At 47.5% G+C, this 23,207-nt stretch overlaps 1 long non-coding RNA gene across 1 annotated transcript; it reads left to right on the top strand.

Moving 5' to 3' along the window:
* The first annotated feature begins 14,007 nt into the window (after positions 1–14,007).
* On the top strand, positions 14,008–22,561 carry LOC141585467 (uncharacterized). Its single transcript, XR_012519007.1, has 4 exons — positions 14,008–14,202; positions 15,208–15,360; positions 18,031–18,209; positions 18,900–22,561. It is a non-coding gene; the product is annotated as an uncharacterized LOC141585467 (long non-coding RNA).
* Positions 22,562–23,207: the final 646 nt, after the last annotated feature.

Below are 23,207 nucleotides of genomic sequence, written 5' to 3'. Positions count from 1 at the left end.
TACTCAGAAGGCTGAAGTGGGAGGATCCCTTGAGCACAGGAGTCCAGGCTGCAATGAGCTCCAGTGGTACTTACCACCCTCAGGCCTGGGCAACAGAGCAAAACCCAACTTCTAAAGTGAACAAGGTCACAGGTGGTGGCTCATGTCTGTAATCCCAGCACTTTAGGAGGCTGAGTCGAGCAGATTATCTGAGATCAGGAGTTCTAGAGCAGCCTGGCCAACATGGTGAAACCCCATCTCTACTAAAAATACAAAAAATTGCCAGGAGTGGTGGCACACAGCTGTGGTCCCAGCTACTCAGAAAGCTGAGGCAGGATAATTGGTTGAACCTGGGAGGCGGAGGTTGCAATGAGCCGAGATGGCACCACAGCACTCCAGCCTGGACCACAGAGCAAGACTCCATCTCAAAAGGTAAAAAGTAAACAAACACATAAATGAAAATTAAAAATAAAACAATCTCAGGCTTTGAGTAAAGCTTCTCATTATATTATGATATAAAAATATTAAATTTTACTTCTAAAAATCTCCCAGTCACTGTCCCTCTTTATCTTCCATGGGACCATACCAGCCAGTCAGAACATTCACACACTCTAATCCACACTCATCAACAAAAACACATGTGCATTCAATATTCACATGCCCCAAAGCTATCTGCCTCCATCGTTCACTTTATATAGAGTCGTATTCTACTTCCAGGAGTCACTCATCCACTCATTCAAACTAAGGCTCTCAGTTCACTGTAATTCCGTGAGCTGCAGAGTTCTTAACTTTTGAAGACGTTACATTGTTTTCTAGAATTCCTCCTTCCTTCTAATAGTCCGGTCACCATATGCATCTTGCTCCAGCTGCCTTCTGGAGCTGGTGATGGGAAAGAGAGGAAAAAGAAGCCCTCCTCCCACCTCTCCGAAGTGCGGCTTCTGCCAGTCATCACAAAACAGCAGGAAAACTGGGCTGAAAACAGGCACCGAAGGAACCACAGAGCAAACAAACATCAGCATAGAGGCAGACCTCGATACCCAACTCGTCAAAGGGTGCTGGGCCCGCTTAAAAAACAGTCCCTTGCTTGAAAGAGCATTGGAATCAGAGAGGAGCCTGTGATGTGACAGGCAGCTGCCCTCAGCAGGGTGCCACAACACAAAAGGTCTCAGGAAATTGTCACCAGTGAAGGAAACACAAATGCAAAGCCAATAAGGAAAGTAACCTGCCTTAAAGACAGAAGGGCCCCTGGGAGAACTGTAGATGGCGTCCACGTGGAAACCAGCCAGTAAATGAGATTACAGGCGTGTCGCGTCATGCCAGGTCACTTCTAAAAGGGGTTGTGCACAGCCATGTTTATTACTTTGAAAAGATGTTCATGTGTTTTATAAGACTCAAACAATATGTAAAACAGGATTCTGATGTCAAGACGTAAGGGTGTGCAACTGTGCGTAATGCTGGATGGTGAATCGTTTTCTGTCTTCCTCTTTGTTCTTCGTTCCTACAGTCTAATATTTACAGTAAATACATATTTGACAATTAGCCAAAAACTTTTTTTCTGTTTTTGAAACTCTGTTACCCAGGCCGGCATGCAGTCGGCACACTCTCAGCTCACTGTAACCTCCGCCTCCCAGGTTCAAGAGATTCTCCTGCCTCGGCCTCCTGAGTTGCTGGGATTACAGGTGCGTGCCACCACACCCGGCTGAGTTTTGTAGACACTAAAACGTTTTGAAATGTATAAATTTCACACTGTAACGCAATGCAATGCAGAGGCACTGCAGCGTGACGGCGGGAACTCCACATGGGGGCCACGTGCCCAGGTTTCACCTCCAGTTCTGCTGCCAAGATGGTTAAGAGTCATTTAACCACGAGAGCTCATTTCTCCACCTTGAACATGAAGGAGCTAAGTCCACTTACGGCCATAAAATCTGGATTCATCTATTTTTTAAACCTAAACATCTACCCCCCCAAACACACTGTTCTTACACACACTGCCAGACTCTCCAACTCATCATCACACAGCAAAGCCAAAGACGTCAAACCTTTCTGCCAGGTGACAGCCCTGCTGGGGGCTCCCGGTCACCCCTCACATGCCCGTGTGCCCTCTGTGGACAGAACACTGCACAAGCCTACACATCCCACAGTCCAGGGGAGGCTGAATTATCAGCTGGGCAACGCTACTAATCTGAAGCATTTTCAGACTTCATCGAGCTTGACGTAGAATAAGTGGAGATTTGTGGCAGTGGGGAACGGTGGGGGTGGGGGACATATCCCCATTTTGTTCAATTTGGTGAGGGACTTTTGATGGCTCTGTCAACCCATGACAATGTTTGCAGTAAAAATTCATAGCTGATTCTCTCCTCACTGGCCTATGAAATCTCCTTGGGAACCACTGATATGAATGCAGCCCCATCTACAGAGGTGGAGGATCAGGGAGCATCTGCAGGAGCACGTGGCCAGGCGTGGCTGCACCTAGAGGCGGCGAGCAGGGGTCCTGGAGAACAGGGTCCCTGACACAGGGACGCAGGTGGTGGAGGACATCGGCCAGGACCGGAGGAGCACTGTGAAGCTGCTGCGGCTGAGGCATGATGAAGCTGGCACGGGGAAGGTTCTGTTTCCCAAACTGGGGACAACAGGGTGAACGTGGCACCCACAATCAGGCACTGGCGGGAGCGTGCGAGCTGAACGGAATGTGGGCAGTGCTGGCCCAGGACGCAGCCCAGAGGCCGCTGCAGTAATCCGGGCATGAATGAGGCTGTAATCCCCACAGGGTGATGTGCTGGGCGATGTGGAGTCTGACTTCATTTCCAGCTCTATTTATGGCTCTGAATTACAGGAAAAGTGGGGGAGGGCACTGCTCCTGAAGTTCCCTTTCCTGCTCCCTGTGGTCGTAGGTATCTGACCACCTGCAGCCACAGTCCCTGGGCACAATGCTCATGAGCAAAGCCCAATTACACAGATTCTGGAACTCCCTGAGGACACAGAGGATGGCTCCTTCCTTCCCCCGAAGGCACCTCATCCACGCTGCACGTGTCTTTATTGCTGCCAGGAAGCTCCGATGCTTCCCAACAGCTCAGGTTTGACGGACACCTCTGCTATCTCACTCTGACCACCACAAAAGAAGGTAGCCGTGCCAGGCTGGAGGGAAATGGGAATGTTTGCCCAATAGGAGTACACTTTCCATCAAGTTTGGTTCTCAGGAGTCACACTCACTTTATGACATAAACTCAAATTTCGTTTACACTGAAATCAGGGGTAGTAACAGAAGGGTATTCTGTGTGACCCGGAAGCACAGTCAGCCATAAAAACAGAACTTCAAAACAGGAGGCAGAGTCAGTCAGGGACGCATCCATGCAAACAGCACGCACAGCAAACGCTGATAAACAGAAGGCCTTTTCCTGGGTATTGTTTTGTGGGACTGGATCACAGTTTCAAAATTCATGTGCCTTGTTAGAAGCACAATGTTCTGCACTTACACCCGAGTAAATATTTTTACAAGATAATATTTAATGATAAAGGTGTTTTGCTCACAAAACCTCTCCCTGTCAACAACTGGAAGTTGACCTCTCACTTGCCCAAAGCTGTACAAACAGTGGTGGGGGATAGCTGCCTCTGGCACTTCTAAAACACCTTCTTTTTTAAATCTAGCATGAAAGACAGTTTCCGCTACAGAAAAAAAAAAAAAAAAAAAAAAGAAGTATACCAAACTGAAAGCTGTTTCTTTTTTCTTTTCTTTCTTTTTTTTTTTTTTTTTTTTTTTTGTTGTTGTTGTTGTTGTTTGTCTTTTATTTTTTGAAATGTTCCCAAGAGCAGAAGAAATCTGAGCCTTTTCCTGAAGGCAGGAGTGACTGGCTGGCATGAGGTAATAGAATGCCAGTGGTGCTGACCCCCCCACCTGCCCATCCCTGCCCGCAGTGGCGAATCTTGAAGAGGACATCCATGAGCACAAATAATCATGCCAGGCAACCCTAGAGAACAGGAGTGTTTAACGTTGTCCTTGCCATCTTCTGTACTTTTATCTCTGCAAAGCCCTCTATGGAAGCATCGGGCTCGCACACCAGCATTTCTGGGTGACGCTGAGCCATGGTTACAACTCCCTGTGGCTGTCAGGCAGAAAGTTCTCCAAACAGCATGAATTTGGGAGTCCGGACACCTCAGACATTGTCAGAATTATGGTTTTGTCATGACCCTGCTGAAAGTCCTTTACCCTCTCCAGGCCTCCATTTATTTTCTCTAAAATAAGGAGTTGGGAATGACTCTATGTTGATACTCTCCAGTCTTGTGAAACATCCTACTCAGCAATCGCCAGCAGGTATTTTACAGAAGACCTTGCTTTCCTAGACCCAGCTTTAGAACATTCAGGGTAGCACTACGATTTAATATGCTGCCACCATCTGAGCTCCACATTATGAAAAAATATATATAAAGGAAAGAGCAAAAGGTAGAGCAAGCAGATTTCTGGCTTGGTGGAGTAGCTCCAAGTGCTGCCCTGTCCTTGGCTGTGTGTAACAACAAAGCGTCTGTGAAGGCCCTGGTGGGGACATGCAGAGCACGGGGGCTGTCCTGAACACAACACGTGTGACCCGCTGACACTGTGCGTCACCAGTGTGACCCCACGAGCAGTTTCAGAGCTTTGATAAGACCCAGGCCGGGCGTGGTGGCTCATGCTTGTAATCCCAGCACTTTTGGAGGCCAAGGTGGGTGGATCACCAGAGGTGAGGAGTTTGAGACCAGCCTGACCAATATGGTGAAACCCCATCTGTACTAAAAGTACAAAAATAAGCCAGGCGTGGTGGTGAGCACCTGTAGTCCCAGCTACTCGGTTGGCTGAGGGAAGAGAGTCGTTTGAATCCAGGAGGTGGAGGTTACAGTGAGCCGGGATCACAGCACTGCACTCCAGCCTGGCAGACAGAGCGAGACTCTGTCTCACACACACAAAAAGGACGACCAGAAACATCAGATGTGGGCTGCACTGGCAGACTGTTTCACGCTACCCCACAGGAATGCAGGCTGTAAAGGCGGGATGTAAATTCAAGTCCTCATGCTATGGAGAAATAAGAGGTTTCGAAAGTGTCTCCATGACTATTTTTAAAGTCACAGCTAATAATTCACTGTCTGACGCTCTGGGGCTTGCCTGGATCTAAAAATAGCTGTTCCTGAGCTGGTCGGGGAACTGGCTGAGAACAGGCGTGCTGCGTGGAATACATTCCGAACCATCAGGAAACCCAAGTTCTGGCCACCTAAGATTTGATTGTTAAAAGATGAATGTGACAGCTGATTCCCCATTAATTACATTTGTAAAGATATTTTAAAGAGAGGAACGAAATGACGGTAGGCCCGACACAGTCTCGGAGTTTAAGTCGGAATCTGACATCGTATCCATCTGGGGTCCTGCAGCAGCTTAGCAACATCAGAGACAGTTGAAGCCAAGGGCCCACTTAGGGCTGACAGCTGACCCTGCAGCCCGGCCGGGGGGCCCCTGAGAGGGCCAGGGTCCAGCCACCAGGGAAGGGAACCAGCGTGGCCCCAGGCAGGGCTGCCGAGGATTAGGCTGAGGATTCTCCCAGGACGTGGAGGCTCAGCGCTTTGCACAAGTCGAATTCACGCCAAAGGAAACAGAAAGCCTGCCTTTCCTTCTCCCCAGCACACATCTCAGAGTATCTGGCCTTTGTCCAAGGACGAGAAACAGTTCTGTGTCCAAGTATGTTTTTAATAGCTGCTATTATTTCACAAAGGAGCTGAAATCACTTTCTGTGTCCAGGCTTGAATGTTTAAGGCATACGTGATTAATACATGTGTGCTGCGTGCTTCCTAGGGCTCCTAGACACTGCAAAAGGCAGCTCAATGGGGGAATTCAAGGCAATTTTCCCCTTAACTTTTGCTACTTCTGACCATTTTCCACTTAAGTTATTATGCTGTCTATCCATTTGTCTGCCTGTCTCTAGCTATCCATCATCTATCAATCAATCTCTCTCTCTATCTGGCAATGGAGGAAATGAGAGTGGTGCTTTCAAATGTATTCCTCCTCTCATATTCCTATTAACACACTGGAAACGCGCAGCTAAATAGAATAAAGTATTTAGTCTAAACATACAGTTAACGTCTAACGTTTTGGGCACGATATCGAAGGGGTGGGGGGAAAAGAATACGAATGCTTTCATAGACACAGCTGGACTTCTCTGAAACATGAGTGAGAATGCTTTTTACACTTCTAGTTGAGATTGTAGTTAGAGCGACCACATTTGAACATAGAAAATGCCTTCTGATAAGGAAGACACATTCTTCTCTCTCTCACACACAGATGCATGCACACACACATGTGCACACACGTGCACACAGACACACATACATGCACATGCACGCACACATGTGCACACACAGACCACCCACCCACCCATCAGAAGTGCCTCAGCGGCCCCTGCCTCTCCCACCAGGCTTCCTGGCTGCAGGACACAGCCCAGCAGGACAGGCTTTTCCCTCCATCGTTTCAAGGGTGAGTGGAGACATGGGTTGGTGGTGTGTGTTTTGCGCAGTGAAATCCAGTTCCTGGAGCTGAGAGCTGAGTTTCCTTCAGCATCTGAGGTGAGTCACATTGCCCATACTGTGGAGCCTTCAGAGGGGAAACGCACTGTTCCAAGCATTTCAGTTTAGTTTCACTCAAATGCAGAAACATGAAAACAGAGATTAGACTTGTATGATCAAGTTGTGCTGGAGCAAAAAACACAATACCAGAATATCTGATTTTTTAAGAGTGTCCTGAAGGCGTCTAACATACACTTTAAGTAAGTTACCGAGTTTTTTGTGAGATCTTTTCTAAAATTAGGAGTACCGTATTTGACTTGTGTAAAGCATCCTGTAATTGACTAAAGAAAATATGCATGTATATATATATTTACAAAGTTGTGTAATATTTAAAACTTTTCTTTCCTTTTTTTTTTTTTTTTTTTTTTTTTTTGAGATGGAGTTTTACTCTTGTCACTCAGGCTGGAGTGCAGTGACACAATCTCGGCTCACCATAACCTCCGCCTCCCGGGTTCAAGCAATTCTCCTGACTCAGCCTCCTGAGTAGTTGGGATTATAGGCATGCGCCACCAAGCCCAGCCAATTCTTGTATTTTTAATAGAGACAAGGTTTCTCCACGTTGGTCAAGTTGGTCTCAAACTCTTGACCTCAGGTCACCCCCCTGCCTCAGCCTCCCAAAGTGCTGGGATTACAGGCATGAGTCACCGCACCCAGCCTATTTAAAATATTTCTGATTGGTGTGGCTTAAAAAGATGTTATAGTAACCGATTATCATTGTATGGGAAGATGCTTTATAAAACGAGATTCTTCATTACAGGATATTCTCAATGGCATTATTTCTTGGCTTTTATTCATCAATAATAAATTTGCTGGAAAATGTTAAAATAATGTTAGAGGTTATTTAATGGGAAATAAATATGTATGTTTCTTTCCATTGTAAGAAACTATGTGTCTTATAATAGGACATTCTCCTCACCTCACCTAAAAACAACACAGAATGCCTTATTTCAGATAAGCATTAGTTTTTAAAAGGGTTTAGTCCTATGTCTTGTATCCTGTTTAATTTGAGTTGCTTTTATGCTTAGTGTGAACACAGCCCAATTCTACAAAACACGATAAGAGGCTACCTGTGGGCTGGATTCAGGTAGGAGACATTTGTACCTCCTTCCAAGGTGTTCTCAGGAACGTGTCATTGTGGCGGAAGACGTGGTTTTAATGTGAAAGAGGTAGAAATTTGCCCAGAAGATTGCATGTCATAAGGCATCACCCTGGAGACAAGCCCTTGATCTAGGGCTCTACATTATATACAGTCAATCACTGATGGTGAAGGAGGAATTGCAGGAGAAGGCAGACAGTTGCTTGGAGAAATTCCCGTTCTGCCCCAAGGGCGTCGTGGGGGGGCCAGGAGGAGCTCTGCTTCCTGCAGGGACCCGTGCTGTGCTGTCGGGATAGCCCCTGGTGGCCTCAGAGTGACCCCCAACAGACTGGAAATCGGCATTTACATTTGAGCTTCATGTCGAAATTCTGACCTCTTAGGTGAGGTGTTAGGGGATGTCGCCTTTGGGAGGTGATGAGGTCATGAGGATGGAGTCCTTAAGAATGGGATTGGAGCCCTTAGAAAAAATGATCAACTCCCTCATCCCTTTCACTGGATGAGGACCCAAAAAGGAAGCAGCCTCAGAGAGCCAGGAAACAGCCTCTCGACACCAACACTGCCAGCAGGTGATCCTGGACTTTCAGCCTCCACAACTGTGAGAAATGGATGCTCGCGGTTTAAGCCATGTGTATTGTTACAGCAGCTCCAATGGGAAAGACACAAAGGAAGGAAATGACTCTGATGTATTAAACTAATACACAAACTATATAACAATATTTTACATAGGTAGAAAATGTTCACCAGGGCAGGCAGATCACCCGAGGTCAGGAGTTTGAGACATGGCAAAACCCTGTCTCTGCTAAAAATATGAAAATTAACTGGGCGTGGTGGTGGGTGCCTGTAATCCCAGCTACTTGGGAGGTTGAGGCAGGAGAATCGCTTGAACGAGGAGGTGGAGGTTTCAATGAGCTGAGATGGCACCACTACACTTGAACCTGGGTGACAGAGTGAAACTCCATCTCGAAAATAAATAAAAAATAAAAAAGTTCGGATAAATATATAATAAAACGATATAAATGTATAGATCTATAATTTTAGGCCTTTAAATATGTCCTCTCCATAATGGGAGCCCACGGATGTATCAATCAGGTCTTGTAAGCGACGTTTTCCTGGATGTGTTAGAGCTGTTTGTCTCTAGGTGAGTGAAGAGGAAGGCAGTCCTGACTTATAAAGCTAAGCTTTGCGAGTCAGCCGTGTGTCAGTGGGCCCAGTTGTGTGTAACCTCAGACGCCTCTCTCAGCCTCAGTTTCCTCATCTGTGATAGTGGGATAACAACATCTGCTCAGTTTCCAAGAGGATTCAATAATGTAAAACATCATAAACCCTCAACACGTATTTGCTATCATATTTGCAACTTTTAGCTTTGTATCTGAATTATTAAATGGAAACGCATCTAAATTCAGAACAACTCACACAAATAATAAATCAACGCAAGATCCTTTGAGTTAATTTAAAATATTAAATAATATTTCCAATGAGAGTTATTTTTTCTTGCCCTTCTCCTCACCCCCAAAACTGTAAAGTGAACAAAGATGGTATCTGTTGATAGAATCCTGCCTCAAAGAGGTTTGGGAGATGACAGAGTGTGACCTGTCACCTCGTGGAAAAGCCCACTTCACATGCTAACGGCGTTTGAGTTCTTCAGGAAACAACAGCCTGTGGCCAGCCGAATCAGCATTGAACTCCTATTCACTACCAAGTACAGTACAATGTATTTACCACGGAGTAACCCTTCACACTCTATTGCCTCTTGAAAGCTTCCAAGGAAAGGAAACGTATTTAGACGTGAAGTCTTATTTTCTCAACAGTTTTCTGGGTGGAGTTTAAAATTTAAAAATTATCTTGCCATGCTTTCTGCCTTGTGATTTATGCGAGAATGATGCAATAATGAACGATTGTCCGTTCTACTATAAGGACACATGCACACGAATGTTCACTGCAGCACTGTTTACAATAGCAAAGACCTGGAACCAACCCAAATGCCCATCGATGGACAGGGAAAATGTGGCACATATACACCATGGAATACTATGCAGCCATCAAAAACAATGAGTTCGTGTCCTTTGTAAGGACATGGATGAACCTGGAAACCATCATTCTCAGCAAACTGACACAAGAGCAGAAAATCAAACACCGCATGTTCTCACTCATAGACCGGTGTTGAACAATCAGAACACATGGACACAGGGAGGGGAGCACTACACAGTGGGGTCTGTTGGGGGAAAACGGGGGAGGGACGGGGCGGTGGGGAGGTGGGGGGGGATGGTGTGGGGAGAAATGCCAGATACAGGTGATGGGGAGGAAGGCAGCAAATCACACTGCCATGTGTGTACCTATGCAACAATCTTACATGTTCTTCACATGTACCCCGAAACCTAAAATGCAATTTAAAAAAATGCAACAGAAAAAAAAAAAGAATGAATGATTGTCTTGGCAGGCTGAGTCACCAGCTCCCATACCAGGGAGTTTCTTCCTGCTGAGAGGGAAGAGGACTCATCATGCTCCTTGAGTCACAAACCTAATCACCGCCTGTCTGAAAGGCGACCTGTGGTGACCGCCTCAGCTGAGATTTGCCAGGCAAGCATGCTGAGTGAGTACAGATACCTGGTCAGCAGGTGTGCATGCTGGGGTGAGATTGGCAGCTGTCACTGTCTGAATTTCCATAAGGAAGAAGGTCGACATCTGATGCAAGAAAAGTGGGCGCTCACGCATACCGACATGGTGGGCTCACTTACAGGATCACACACATTCATCATTGATCATCTACGCCTTTAAATTAATGAATTGATCCTCCCTGTGATGGGAGCACGCTGTTCTGGGGAAAGTCAGCTCTCAGAAAGCAACATCTCGGCTGTGTTGGAGCTGTTTCCACTTACTCCTTCACTGTTATCACATTCATTGTGCTGGAAACATTCAGGTCCATGTTTTCACTTTTCCTGGGATCCCCACCGTAGCTGCTTGGGAACCAGCAGCTGAAGGGTGGTGGTAACTCATTCCACGGAAGTGGCCTGTCTCTGGTGAAGTCTCCTCTCTGTCTTCTGCCTGAGCTGAAAGTCACAAATCAAATGATAAACCTGGAGTCTCAGCCAGTATCCTTCCCAATCTTCAAAGTTGCTCTGAAGAGCCTCCGATGCCCGACTATTGAGAAGTCCTTCAAGTCTTGTTTACCTTGCTAATCAGTCCTGCCTGTCCTGCTCTTTAGCTAGGCAAAGCGGAATTGCTCTAGGCTACAGCTCAGGGTCTTCATCTAAGGCTCTTGTCCACAGCTCTTCGGAGGGTCCAGAGGGCCTGGTAGAAGGAGTCTCAGGTTCCTAAAGGACCACATTTCTTCCCACAGTCACAGTCCCCTGGACTCCGGAATTTTGTTTCCAGCATGGCTGTGCTGTCTTTGGAAAGGGGGATGTGGGTGAGAAGAGTCTCTAGTCATTCCAAAGTAAATATCAAAGAAAAACTGTAACCTGGAGTTGTGATGAAGGGACAAGTTGTAGGTGTTCCACTGATCAGCTGAACCGAGGGCCCGTGGGGGCATCGGGCAGAAATTCCTACCGAAGAGTGAGAAGCCAACCAAATGAGAACGACGCACAAACAGAAAAAGGGGCAGCCCGTGCTGCAATCGCCACCCGCAGCCAGGCCGTCCCCTGTGGGAGTGGGACCTGAGACGCACGGCTGTCCTCGGTCGGGCTGCAGCTGTGTGTCTTAGCTTTGTCCCGAGAAAGTTCTTTTCCATGTAGAAGACGAATGCATTCTTCTGCTTTCCCTCCTCCTCCTCCATCTTCTTCCCTTCTCCTTCTCCTTCTCCTTCTTCCTCTTCATCTTGTTTTTTCTTCTTCTTCCTTTCACCCTCCTCTTCCTCCCCCTCCTCCTCCTCCTCCTCCTCCTCCTCCTCCTCCTCGTCCTTCTTCTATCCCCACTTCTTCTTCTTTTATAAAGTTGAAGTCCCAGGTTGGGTGAATAAGGGCTTTGTGTTCCTTTAAGAGGTTTCCCCTGAACACGAAACAGAAACCTCTAACGTCTTGCATGAATAAAAGAACACCTATTTACTACGAAGCCAACACCACACCCAGCCTGTTTCGATGCAACTCACTTCTAGGATACAAACTCTCAGAACAGCCCCAGGAGAAGCTGGGTCCCCTCACCCGTGAGGGCCAGTGAGGTGCTTTTCTCAGGTCTCTGGGTCTGAGGGGAACAAGGCTGGTCTTGACTCCCTTAAGCCATAGTCATTTTCAACAGCGAAGCATATTCAAAAACTTTGGAGGTGAGTGGCTTTTCAAAACCCACACCCCAGGAGGATGTTAGAAGAGACATCGGCTGCACCATCGCTGCTCAGTTTTGCTGTTATTGAAGCTATCTGTTTTATTTCAGTCAATGGTGTTATTACGGGTACTCTCCGGAACTTTAAGCAAATGGAATAATGTAGAAAATCCAATAAATAAGTGAAGGGAGATGAAGAACAGAGAACACCGTGTTGTTCAGTCTAAAACTGCACTTCTCTGTGGCCTTCCTGGCTCGTGCTGTGGAGATACTGACTCGGTCTGCTCGACCTTGTCACCTAAAGTCAACACCAGCCTCTCTTTTGTTACTTCGACTTCTTTAAGTAGCTCAAGGTCTTCCTGTGGCTGCTTAATTTCAGCCATCCTCACAGTGCTTCTGAGCACCAGCACGGTCCTACAGATGTCACCTATGTGTGTGAACCACAGCTCTGCACCTGCGCAGAATGGTCCATTTGGAACCACGTCTTGCCGGGACGACCCGACGAAGAGGGAATTCACCCGTGTCTATAAACGTGGTCTTACTTAGCGGTGGCTCAGGATTCTCGGATAGTCCCAAGAGCAAAGTCCTGGTGATTCCTGCATCGTCCAATGTTATTGGCCTTGGAAACAACAAATTAGGTTATTAAGTGAAGGGAACGTACCAAGATTGTCTCTAAAAGTTGTTTGTCATCGTTCACAGATGAAGGTGATTCAAAGAAACAATGTAAAAATCACCCTCAGGCTGTCTTCTCGGAATCTCAGAGAACGAGATGACTCACCTTTCCTGCCTTAGCGGGCGACCTGTCTGGGCCTTACTCAGAGCTCCTCTCGCACCTGGACGGCCTCCTCACTGACTCCCTCTTCCTGAAGGCCAGGCCTGTGTGTTAAATTGCAGCTGATGCCTATGGGGGCCTACCGTGTCCAGAAATTCTACTTAGAGCATCTCATCTGATTTTTATTTATTAGATACGTGCAGTGATGACCAGATGAAAAGAGGAACAAATGGTCCTGTTTGGGATGGAAGTGGTGGAAGGGCTGGACCCATGCCAGGTCCCAGCCAGCAGGCTCCTCCCTGTACTGCCCAGCAGCTAGGCTCTGGAAGCTGTAGACAGGCTCCCTTGCAAGCTGGTGGCCTCAGCCCCATCTCTTTGCTTCTCTGCAACTCATTTTCTCTACGTGTGAGCTGTGACTAACAACACCCACCTCTGGGAGATTTTCACACGTTTCACAAGTGAAATAAGTGCCTATTTTCTTTCTTTCCTGTGGGTACCTTGTATACCACAGAGGTACATGTACGTCTAAAATATCTATTTTATCAGTGTTTTCCTCCATCTCAGAAACACTGAGAGCCCTCACCAACCCCACCGTTTCTATCAGGACAAAGCTAATATGCACTGGCTGCAAAGAGCCCAGTGCCACCACCAGACTTCATTTTGCAGGTAAAGAAAGGAACCCCCTGCGTGCCACAGAGTCTCCAGGTACGAGCCCAGGACCCCTGAGGGGTCACATCTCACTGCACCCTGGCTCACTCTGTCCCAGCAAACTTTCTTCTCCAGTCAAAACTGGTCTCACTGTCTGAGGAACACCTGGACCACCCCTCAGGTGTGGCCTTTCGGGAACACAGCCCTCTGCCCTCTACCACCCAAATCTACACACCCTCAGAGGAACAGACACTCCTGCAGACTGGTAAGTTTCCCTTTCCTCTGGCTCCTCCTCCACAGGGACGTTGGGACTGTCCTCTGATGTCTCCTGATAGAGTGATGCTGGGTGGGGGGTGGGGGTGGGGTGCCTGCTCACACCTCCCAGATTATTCACCAGGGACAAGGCCAGGCCATCATCCCACCGTATTCATCTTGGCTGGGTGCGGTGGCTCACGCCTGTAATCCCAGCAATTTGGGAGGCCCATACGGGCAGATTGTTTGAGGTCAGGAGTTTGAGACCACTCTGGCCAAAATGGTGAAACCCCCTCTGTACTAAAAATACAAAAATTACCCCAGCGTGGTGTCCTGTGCCTGTAACCCCAGCTACTCAGGAGGCCGAGGCAGGTGAATCGCTTGAACCTGGGAGGTGGAGACTTCAGTGAGCCAAGATTGTGCCATCACACTCCAGCCTGGGTGACAACGTGAGACTCTGCGTCGAAAACAAATAAACAAAAGTTTGAAACCGCTGGGTTCATCTCACACCTTTCAGAGAGCTACACCCCGGATGGGGCTGAGTAAAAAGCTAATAGTCACAGCTACCACCTCTGGAGAACTTCTCATGGACCGGGGGTTCTACTAAGTCCTTCTCTTGCGTTAGGTGAGTAAAAGTATTAACCCATTTTACAGATGAAGAAAGAGATGTCTGTTCTTCAGCAAACTGCCCAAGCTCGTGCACATAAGTGACGGTGCTGAGATTGAAGTCCGGGCCACCTGTCAGCCCTGCACACGCTCCTGGGGGGAGAGAGGGGAGGGGAGGGAGGACGAAGGAGCAGGAGGAAGGAAAACAGCAAAGGAGGGAAGAGGGAGGGATGGAAAGGAAGCGAAAGGAAGGAAGGCAAAATGTGAAGAAAGGAAGGAGAGAGGGGAAGGAAGGGAGGAAAGAAAGGAAAAGGAAGAGCAGGAAAGAGGAAAGACAGGGAGGGCGGGGAGAGAGAAATGGAGTAAAAGACGAGGCAAAGCATGGAGAGGAGGGCGGGAGAGAAGAGGGGGAAGAGTGCTGAGAAAGTTGATTTAGCAAGACAGATTCTTGGTCTCCACCTAGAAGGACCAGTTGTGCCCAGAGAGCCTTCTCCAACCCGCATAACGACGGGATGGAAGGAGATTTCCGCAAGAGTGGCTCAGGAATCTCTTGAGAAGGAGGCGCTGAGAGGGGAGTCCAAGGGCTGTTTGTCCTGTGCGATTTTCAGGCTCGATTTTCAGGAAAAAATTCTTGGCAGAATCCGAAGGAAAGGAGGCAGGACCGAGAGACTTTGAGGGTCAAAAGGGAAAGGGAGAGGTCCGTGGTTCAAGGACAGCAGCGCCGAGAAGGGAAAGATGCCTCGTTGCAATAATCCCCAGGCTGGTTCCTTTTGACAAGAGTTTTCGGCCGCGGTTGTGGCAGAGAAGCAAGGGGAGAATCTGGGCAAACATCGCCATCGGCCCTGCCAGCTGCCAGTGCCCCAGCTCTTCCGGCACAGTGCGGCGTCCGCAGGTCAGGGTCCCACCGTCTGGACAAGAGGACGTCGCGGGGCCGAGCCGCTCCGCAGGCCTGTGGGTGCTGGGGCCAGCGTCGTCGGCGGGCACTGCCACCTGTTCCCACATCCCTTTGGGTTTCTTTCCCCAGGACAGGTCCCTAGATGCAGCCAGTAGCCGCGAAGGAGTGTCCAGATGCCCGTGTCAAACAGAGGATGGCTCAGTGGCCTCTGACCCCGCGAATGTTTCGTGAACTTTACTCCTGGTCTTGCTCCTGAGTTAACACTGGAGGTGATGGATTGCTGTAAGCATAAAAGGGGCTTTTTGTTTTCTTTTACAAATATGCCTAGCTAATTCTCAGATGCACCTGAGTAAGAGCACGCGTTCTCTCACCTTGCAGATGCATGGACGGTGAGAGGGAGATGGGTAATGGGAGGCTGTGAGAACACGGTGCGGGGTCCAGGGAGCTTCTGGGATCATCAACCCCCTCCTGAGCTCCCAGCACTTTATTTTCCAAACACTTTTTTATGGTTAACTAAGGAATCTGTGCTTAATTATTAGCATGAAGAATAGTGAAGCCTAATAGTGACTAGCGTTTTATTTTCCAAGTTGCAGAAAAACATGCAGTCCTTCCCGTCCTCCCTCCCTCCCTCCCTTCCTTCCTCTTTCTCCCTTTCTTTCTTTTTTCTTTCATTCTTGCTCTCTCTCTCTCTCAGTTTTTCTTTCTTTCTTCTTTCTTTCTCTCTCTCTCTTTCTGTTTCTTTCTTTCTTTATTCTTTCTTTGTCTCTTTCTTTCTTTCACCTATACCGGAGTCAGACTCTGTATTGCATTCAGAATAAAGAGAAGTTGAATTTTTAATCCCTGAGCCAAACGCATCGGGTAACTTTCAAGTTCCCCAGAATCTTCTGATTTTCTCTTGGGTTCAAAACCACAGCTCCACGTGCAGTTGAAGTGGCATTTGCTTCCATTGGCAACTTCTGCATTTGGAATCAAAACTTTGGTTATGCACAGAGCTGAGGGAGAGCAACCTGCTTCTTCACGTGTGTCCCACCCTTGGAGCACTCAGCCCTGCTGCTAAGAGAGCCCCCCAAAATGAGCTAGAGTCCTCCATCCAGAAACTAACTGATGCTGCCCGCACGGGCAATGGCAGGACCTCGTGCCTCAGCACCCCAGCCAACCAGGACTACAAATATCGCCCAGAAGCTGGTCTCAGAGATGCAGTTAGTGTAGGAAATGAAAGACGGAACCAATGGTTTCAACTAACTTAGAGCAGAACTGAAAGTCTGCAAATAAAGATTACAGGTCCTTCATCACAGCTTTCCCTCCGCACAAGCTGGAGGAAAAACACACAATTCTCTAAGAGACTGCTTTTTTTTTTTTTGTCAAGAGCTCTTGAGTCATCTTGCTTTCTATTTCTTGATTTAGAATGGGCTCTAAAAGCAATAAAGTAGTAAAAACACCTAATTCCCTGGCTTTGCATGTAATGGACTAGCCAGGAAGATATTCCTCTACAAAATACCCCACTTCTGGGACTCTTCACCTGGCATCACCTTAGTTTGATTTACTTAGCTTGGTATTTTGGCATATTTTAGAAAGCAAAAAGCAGCTTAAACACTAACATTTTGTGTCATTTCTGGGCCAAACACTTTGGGGCTTTAAAAAAAAAAAAAAGCACACCAAGATAAAGTCATCATCAACTCTGTCGAAAGAAACGGTAGGCAAAAAAATAAATCTGACAAATGTATTAAAAATTCAAGACTCAATGGATTGAACAAAAGACTAGAAGCTGCGGTAATCTGTGAGAGCCTGCCCAGCTGGCTAAGCCTTTTATCCTTCGATTCTTACCCCCGACTTGCTGAGCCAGCATGGCTAAAACACACACACACACACACACACACACACACACACACACATACACACACAAACACACACACACACACGAACACAAGAGCACATACACAGATGCGAACACACACACGAACACATACACACACACAAACACACACACATACACACACGAACACATACACACACACGAACACACACACATACACACATACACACACGAACACATACACACACACACACACACAAGTGCTAATAATTGAGCTGGAATTCCCAAAGAATGACGCTGGGCCCTGAGAGTCCTCCTAGGAAGCAGGGGTGGGGTTTGTACCTGCAGTTTACAAAGGACCCTCCCACCGACTTGTCTGTTAGAAAGGACAGTGGCTTCAACATCTGTTTGTGGGCCATTGTTTTCCTCTCCATGGAGAACAAGGCAAGTGGGGGGATTTTTAATGAGAAGGAGTCCCAGGCCCCCTGTTCCCCTCTTACAAACACACCATGTAAAATATCTATCCAGTCAACATGTTTTAATAAGTGCTCTTTATCTATTGGACCTACAATACTACAGTTGAAATTGCTTGCCGACTTCGTTTTTACTGGAGGTCACTGGAAGGCATGATCGTTCTTGCCTGGGCAGAAGCTTGTGTGGCAATCGGAGTGGCAGCCTGAGAGTCCTTAGGCCAGTCCCAAATTCCCTGGGAGAAAGGAATAACAGTCTCTTCACTGAATTAACTGTGGGGATAAAACAACATCTGTGAATACTATGTACACACATATAAAATTGCCCCTAAGCAAATTATGCCGGAAATACACTATTCTAGCAAATGGTCATTCGTACGGCGCACACAGCAGGCTGTGGCTCTGGGTCCACTGTGCATTGCTGTGAGATGCGGAAGCTCCCAGCTGAATCCACGACAGCAGGTGCAGGAGCAGCAGCCTCCAGCTTTTCCCTCATTATTTCCAGCAAACCCCGTCTCTATTTACCGCCTTCCTTCACAGGCTTTTCCTAAACAATTCTTTCTGTGCCCCTAGAAAAATTAAATTCTGCAAATGTGAAAGACAAGGAAATGGGGATTTGCTCAATGCTGATTCCAGAGAATTTCTACAAAGTTTTTCCCTTTTTCACAGATACTGCACTGAAGACCCGGAGGGGTTGAGCCGCAGGAACCACACACCCATCCTCCAGCCCGGGTCACTGTGCTCCCCCATTGCTGCCTCCCACAGATGAGTTCACCCATCCGGTTGTGAGGAACACTCCCCACGTTTCTTCAGGGAGTCTCAGCTGACTCCTTCCTTGTTCAATAAAGGTGAAGCGTGTGGGTTTTCTTTGTGTGGGTGCATATGCTCAGGAAGTTGGGTCCTGGTGAAACATGTCAGGCTGCCATTTCTCGGGCTGGGAAGATTTTCCCAGGACGGGTATGAATAGGCAATGAAGGTGCAAATTCTTATCCACGACCCACCCCAGGTGTCAGGCTTCCGCCTCAGGGCCATCCATGGGTGCTGGGTGCGAGCGCAGGGAGGTGAGTCACTGCAGCCTTGCTCAAGGCCCCTGCAGAGGTCAGCTCCTGGGCCCCATAAGCTGCTCCAGGATGAAAGCCTGCTCTCAGCGAGACTCAAATCCTTGCAGTCTGAGGAGTCATGGGCATGTTATCCCAATAAAGATCTGGATGATGGTCTGGCTTCCAGTTTGGTGATATTAGCGTGTGTGAGCCATAGGAAACTCTATCCTAAAATGCAGCCTGTAATTCCTGCCCTCACAGGATTTGGGGAGGGAAAAGCAAGACGATATTTGATATGTAGGGGGGTCATTTTGGTAGCATGACCAAGAACCAGGAACATTGTTCAACACCTACTTACGAGTGAGATCACGTGGTGCCTGGTTTTCTATTCCTGTGTCTGCTACACTAGGGTTTGGGAATATGCTGTTAAACCTCTTTGTCCAAACAATTTCAACGCATCTTTATAATCTATGATTTCCTCTTATAATCTCTAATCAGAGACAGAGTTTAATCCTTTGGTGGCCAGGAGCAGTGCTGGAAGTTTCTCTCCACCCCTGCCTACCGCAGCACTGAAGACAGTCATCGGTTTCCGCTCCCAGAGGTGAAGAACACGGCCCAGAAGCTGCCCGGACAACGGCTTGAGGGGTGCCTTCCACCTCACCCTCGAGAGGCGCCGAGCCGTGAGATTTCCGTTTCTGGAGAGAACCACAGCGTCTGTTTTTGTCAGGCCACCGGGAGGACACAATGGCAAGGTCCTCAGAGGGGGACCCCTAGACACCTGAGGGAATCTCAGAAAGCCAAAAAGAGAAGCAAGTGGTCTTGGGGCGGGTTTAGCAAACATTCTTGCCTGGTGAAACAAAAACCTGGAAGATGTCAGTGACGCCTGTGCCTTTGTGTCCCCAGTGGGCAAATCCACGGAGCCCCTTCTCAGGTTAACATATTTTTCTGAAGCCCGCTGAACTGCATGGAGCCCTCGCTCGTGGGACGGGGAGATGTTAAGAGGATCCTGGGTGGCTAATGGGTTAAACAAAAGAAACCAGTTCTGAGTAACATCAGATAAACAAGCAGGAGCAGCAGAAGCTAACCGCCTTGTTCCACAGGCTGCCAAAATAGTTCATTCCTCATGTGGACGTCTTGCTTGAGATCAGCTTCTGTGTGTAAAAACAAATTTAAATGCAGAAAATTCAAATAACATCCATTCATTTATTGAAGAACTCAAATGTTTATGATCAAGGCAAAAATCTAGTAGCTGAACAGAGGATTCCTTAGCTGGTTTGACAGTCACACTGAAGGACGGTTTGTACACAGCCACTATTACTCTGGAAGCCAGGGTAGCTTATGTTTGGGATATATAGAAAATACAAGGAAAAGCCTCTTTGATTTGGGGAGGGATGGTGGGAGGGGAAATAAAGGTATAAACATATAGTAACGATGGAAGTCAGAAATTCAGGCAGATAGGGTGAGAGCTGACGCTGTTGCAATCTGTTCTTCATTCCCCATATGTGAGTTGCCTGAGGCTTCCGAGGTCACAGAAGCTGTGATGACCATGATTCGGTAGAAAGCATGCAGAATTAGAAGCCAGAATCCTGAGTTCTCATCTCAGCTCTGATGCTGATGCTGCCGTCCTCTTACATAAGATTAAATAACAATCACGTTTTTACATGCACAGGCAGAGAAAACGTCACCCTGTGGAAATTGGCCAAGGGACTGAAAGGAATCTGCTGCACAGGATCTTTGTATGACTCAAAGTTCTGCAGGAGTTAGACACGGTTTCTGAACAGTCTCAGGTCCCTGTCTTTAAGACACTAGAACTCAGGGTTGAACTGGAAATTGAAGCAGGGTACTCTGTTCTCTGGGTGCTGAGTTCTGCCAAGAGGTAATTTTTTCTCCAGCCTCTGCAGACAGAGGTACCCCGAGCTCCTGGGATCCGGGGCAGCAGCCTCGGGGCTGTCGGGGATTTGAACAACAGGTAAAGAACTGTATCCGTCCTCTCTGTAAACCTGAGCGGTAGACATCCCCACGCCCACTTTAGAAAGAGGGAGGTTGAAGCTCTCACATGTTCATTAGTTGTCGTGGTTAGAAACTTCTGAAGCTGCCATTTGAGTGGAGATCTGCTGGACGCTGACGCATATCCGTCTTCTCATGTAAGCCCTGTGCAAGGCACTTGCCCAAAGAGGGTGTAGACGGGGCTCGTCAGTAACGTCCGTGCAGTGGTAGAAACAGGACAGAAACGGGTGGTGGGCTGAGAAAGAATACTCAGGATGCCAGAGGGAAATTTCTCCAAGGTTGTAGCCAGTCAATGGTGCAGGTGCAAGCTTCGTGACCCGTGCACACCAAAGATCATTTCCATGCCTGCCTTGAAGGTGCCACTGTCATCGTTGTTATCTGCTAGGGAAAAGGGATGGTGCCTTTGAAAATCCGTTCTGTTACCCTGACACTGCTTTATATCCAATGTTTTCTTCATCCCTCAACTGCAGAAAAGTCGGACCCTCACAGTGACAGAGTGGGCAATGTACTCTGTACTGCTGAGTTACACCAATAAGGATTGATTTGATCATCTCAAAACAAGGAGGTCACTGCAAAATTCAACTAATGTTTAGTCGTGCCATTTTCTTCGCTAAGAGCTCCTCTACCAGCAGTACCTGTCCCTCTCTAAGAAAAGGACTCTCAGAAGCGGGCAGATCCTAAAAGCGGTGACTGATGATGAAGCAAAGATGAAAATCGTCTTTGTGCCTGGCATGTGCAGCAGAGGAAACCACAAGTTATTCCCCGCAGGCCGGAAGCGGGCAGATGTTTTCCTGGCCAAATGCAGCAGTCCTCATTTCTGTCTGTCATATCTTAGGGTGACTTGCTGGAAGAGAGGAGCAGGTGGCAGGGACAGCAAAGCACAGACACCTTCTAGAAACAGTGGAGGGCTCAAGACGTCCCGAGAATGCCAACCACGTGTGTGTGTCTGCTTCTGACCCACCCAAAGTTTCTCTGCTTCTGAGTCTTGCACATCTACAAAACCAAGGGTAAGAGGGTAGTCTTAAAAATAATTTTTCCTGTTTTACAAAGAAGAAATTACAATTATAATCTGGATCCCAAGGGGCTGTGACAACATCACGCACCTTAGCGCCAGGACCGGGGCTGAGCTCCTCACAGATGCCAGGTTTAATCCTGACAGCCATCCAGCTCTCCTCAACCCGTTTCACAAACAAGAAAACTGCAGCAGAGAGAGGTGGTGCAGCAGCTGCGCCATATTGAAACGTGATTCTTCCCAATTCAAGATGCTTTCTCATGCATCTGTTCCTGAGAACTCCACGCCAGACTCGGGACTTTAGGAAGATGAGAATTTCTCCTTCAGGTAAGTAGTATGTGGGCCCACATCGTGGCCTCCGAGCTTTGGTGCATTTCATTTCTTGGTGAGATCTCCTGAATGGATATTTCCTTGTGACTGACGGCAAAAACTTGATGAAACGGAAAAGAATGGGAGATGTGAGACTTGAAACAAAACAACGTGCCTCTAAGTCAGCCATTTGGATAAAAGTGGAGCGAGGTCAGAGGCTCGTCAGGACTGTACCGGGCCGGCCCTGACCTCCTGGCTCACCGCCCACAGCAGCCCTCCCAGGGGGCCGCACTGGGGGAGGAGGAGCAGACACAGCCTGCCCTCGGGCGCAGATCCCCTGAAAGGGTTGCAGACTCCATTTTTCCATCTCAGACACTCACTGCGTCACACGTTACCTTTAACTGGAAGAAGACACCACGCACTCTGCAATGTTCTCCGTTAAACACATGATGAACAGTGACAGCTTAACTGTCTAGTTGACCTTGAAGAATAAAAGACGACCATTCTCTTTTAATGCAGTCAAATAAACATCAAGTGGTTTGCAAATAAAAAGCAGGAAAAGGCAGCACTTTGTGAAAAAGGAGGTTTGGGATTTGTGGATGTTTTAACTAGGCATCTGGGAAAACCCAGTTTGTGTCTCGTGTGCAAAAGACTCACATCCAGAATTACAAAGGTTTTGCATTTAGCGTAGAAGTGATGCATTGAAACACCTGCTTGTTTAAATTTTAATGACAAACAAAAAACTGTTTTAATAAGATTTCACTTTTGTTTCCCTGAGTAGCTGTGTTCAGGGGCCTGTGAATCTCCTTGCAGCATTAAATACATTTGTCAATCTGGGGGTATCCTTTCAATTAATATGACATCAAAATAAAGGACACGCACAGGGTCTTCCTTTCCCAAGTGGGGGTTCTTGCTGGTGTTGTGCTATTGAGAACCGAACTGACAGGTGTGCAGATGTCCCTGGTCATCTTCCTCTGATGTCTAACCATGTCCTCTTTCCATCTGCCTGGAAAGGGGAGGAGGAAGAGAATGAAATGGAAAATGAGTGATTGGTCTTACGTAAATGCTTCTAGGCAAAACATGAACCAGAAGAGGTCTAATATTTTGGATCAAATGAGTTGCTCGGTTTTATTTAGAGATCCTACTTAGAATTAATGTCTCCGTGCTGTTGGAAAAATGAGCCAAGTAGTGACAGCATCAGGCTCATTTGTTCATTCATTCATTCGTTGAGCATTCCTAGGGGCTGAGGAGTCAAGAGACATCAGATGTTATCCAGTAATCGTCCCTCGTCTGTGGGTTTGCCTTCAGCAGTTTCAGTTGCCTGTGGTCGATTGAAGTCCCAAAATAGGTGAGGTCTCAAAATAGGTGAGTACAAAAAGAAATTTAGAGAGAGAGGAAGAAAGAGACAGAGGATGGGGAAGAGAGAGAGAGAGAGAGAGAGAGAGAGAAAGAGACTGTGTTCACATAACTTTTATTAC

Source organism: Saimiri boliviensis, chromosome 8 (genome assembly GCF_048565385.1).
Source record: "Saimiri boliviensis isolate mSaiBol1 chromosome 8, mSaiBol1.pri, whole genome shotgun sequence".
Classification (NCBI taxonomy): Eukaryota; Metazoa; Chordata; class Mammalia; order Primates; family Cebidae; genus Saimiri; species Saimiri boliviensis.
This window is presented reverse-complemented; position numbering and strand designations above follow the sequence as displayed.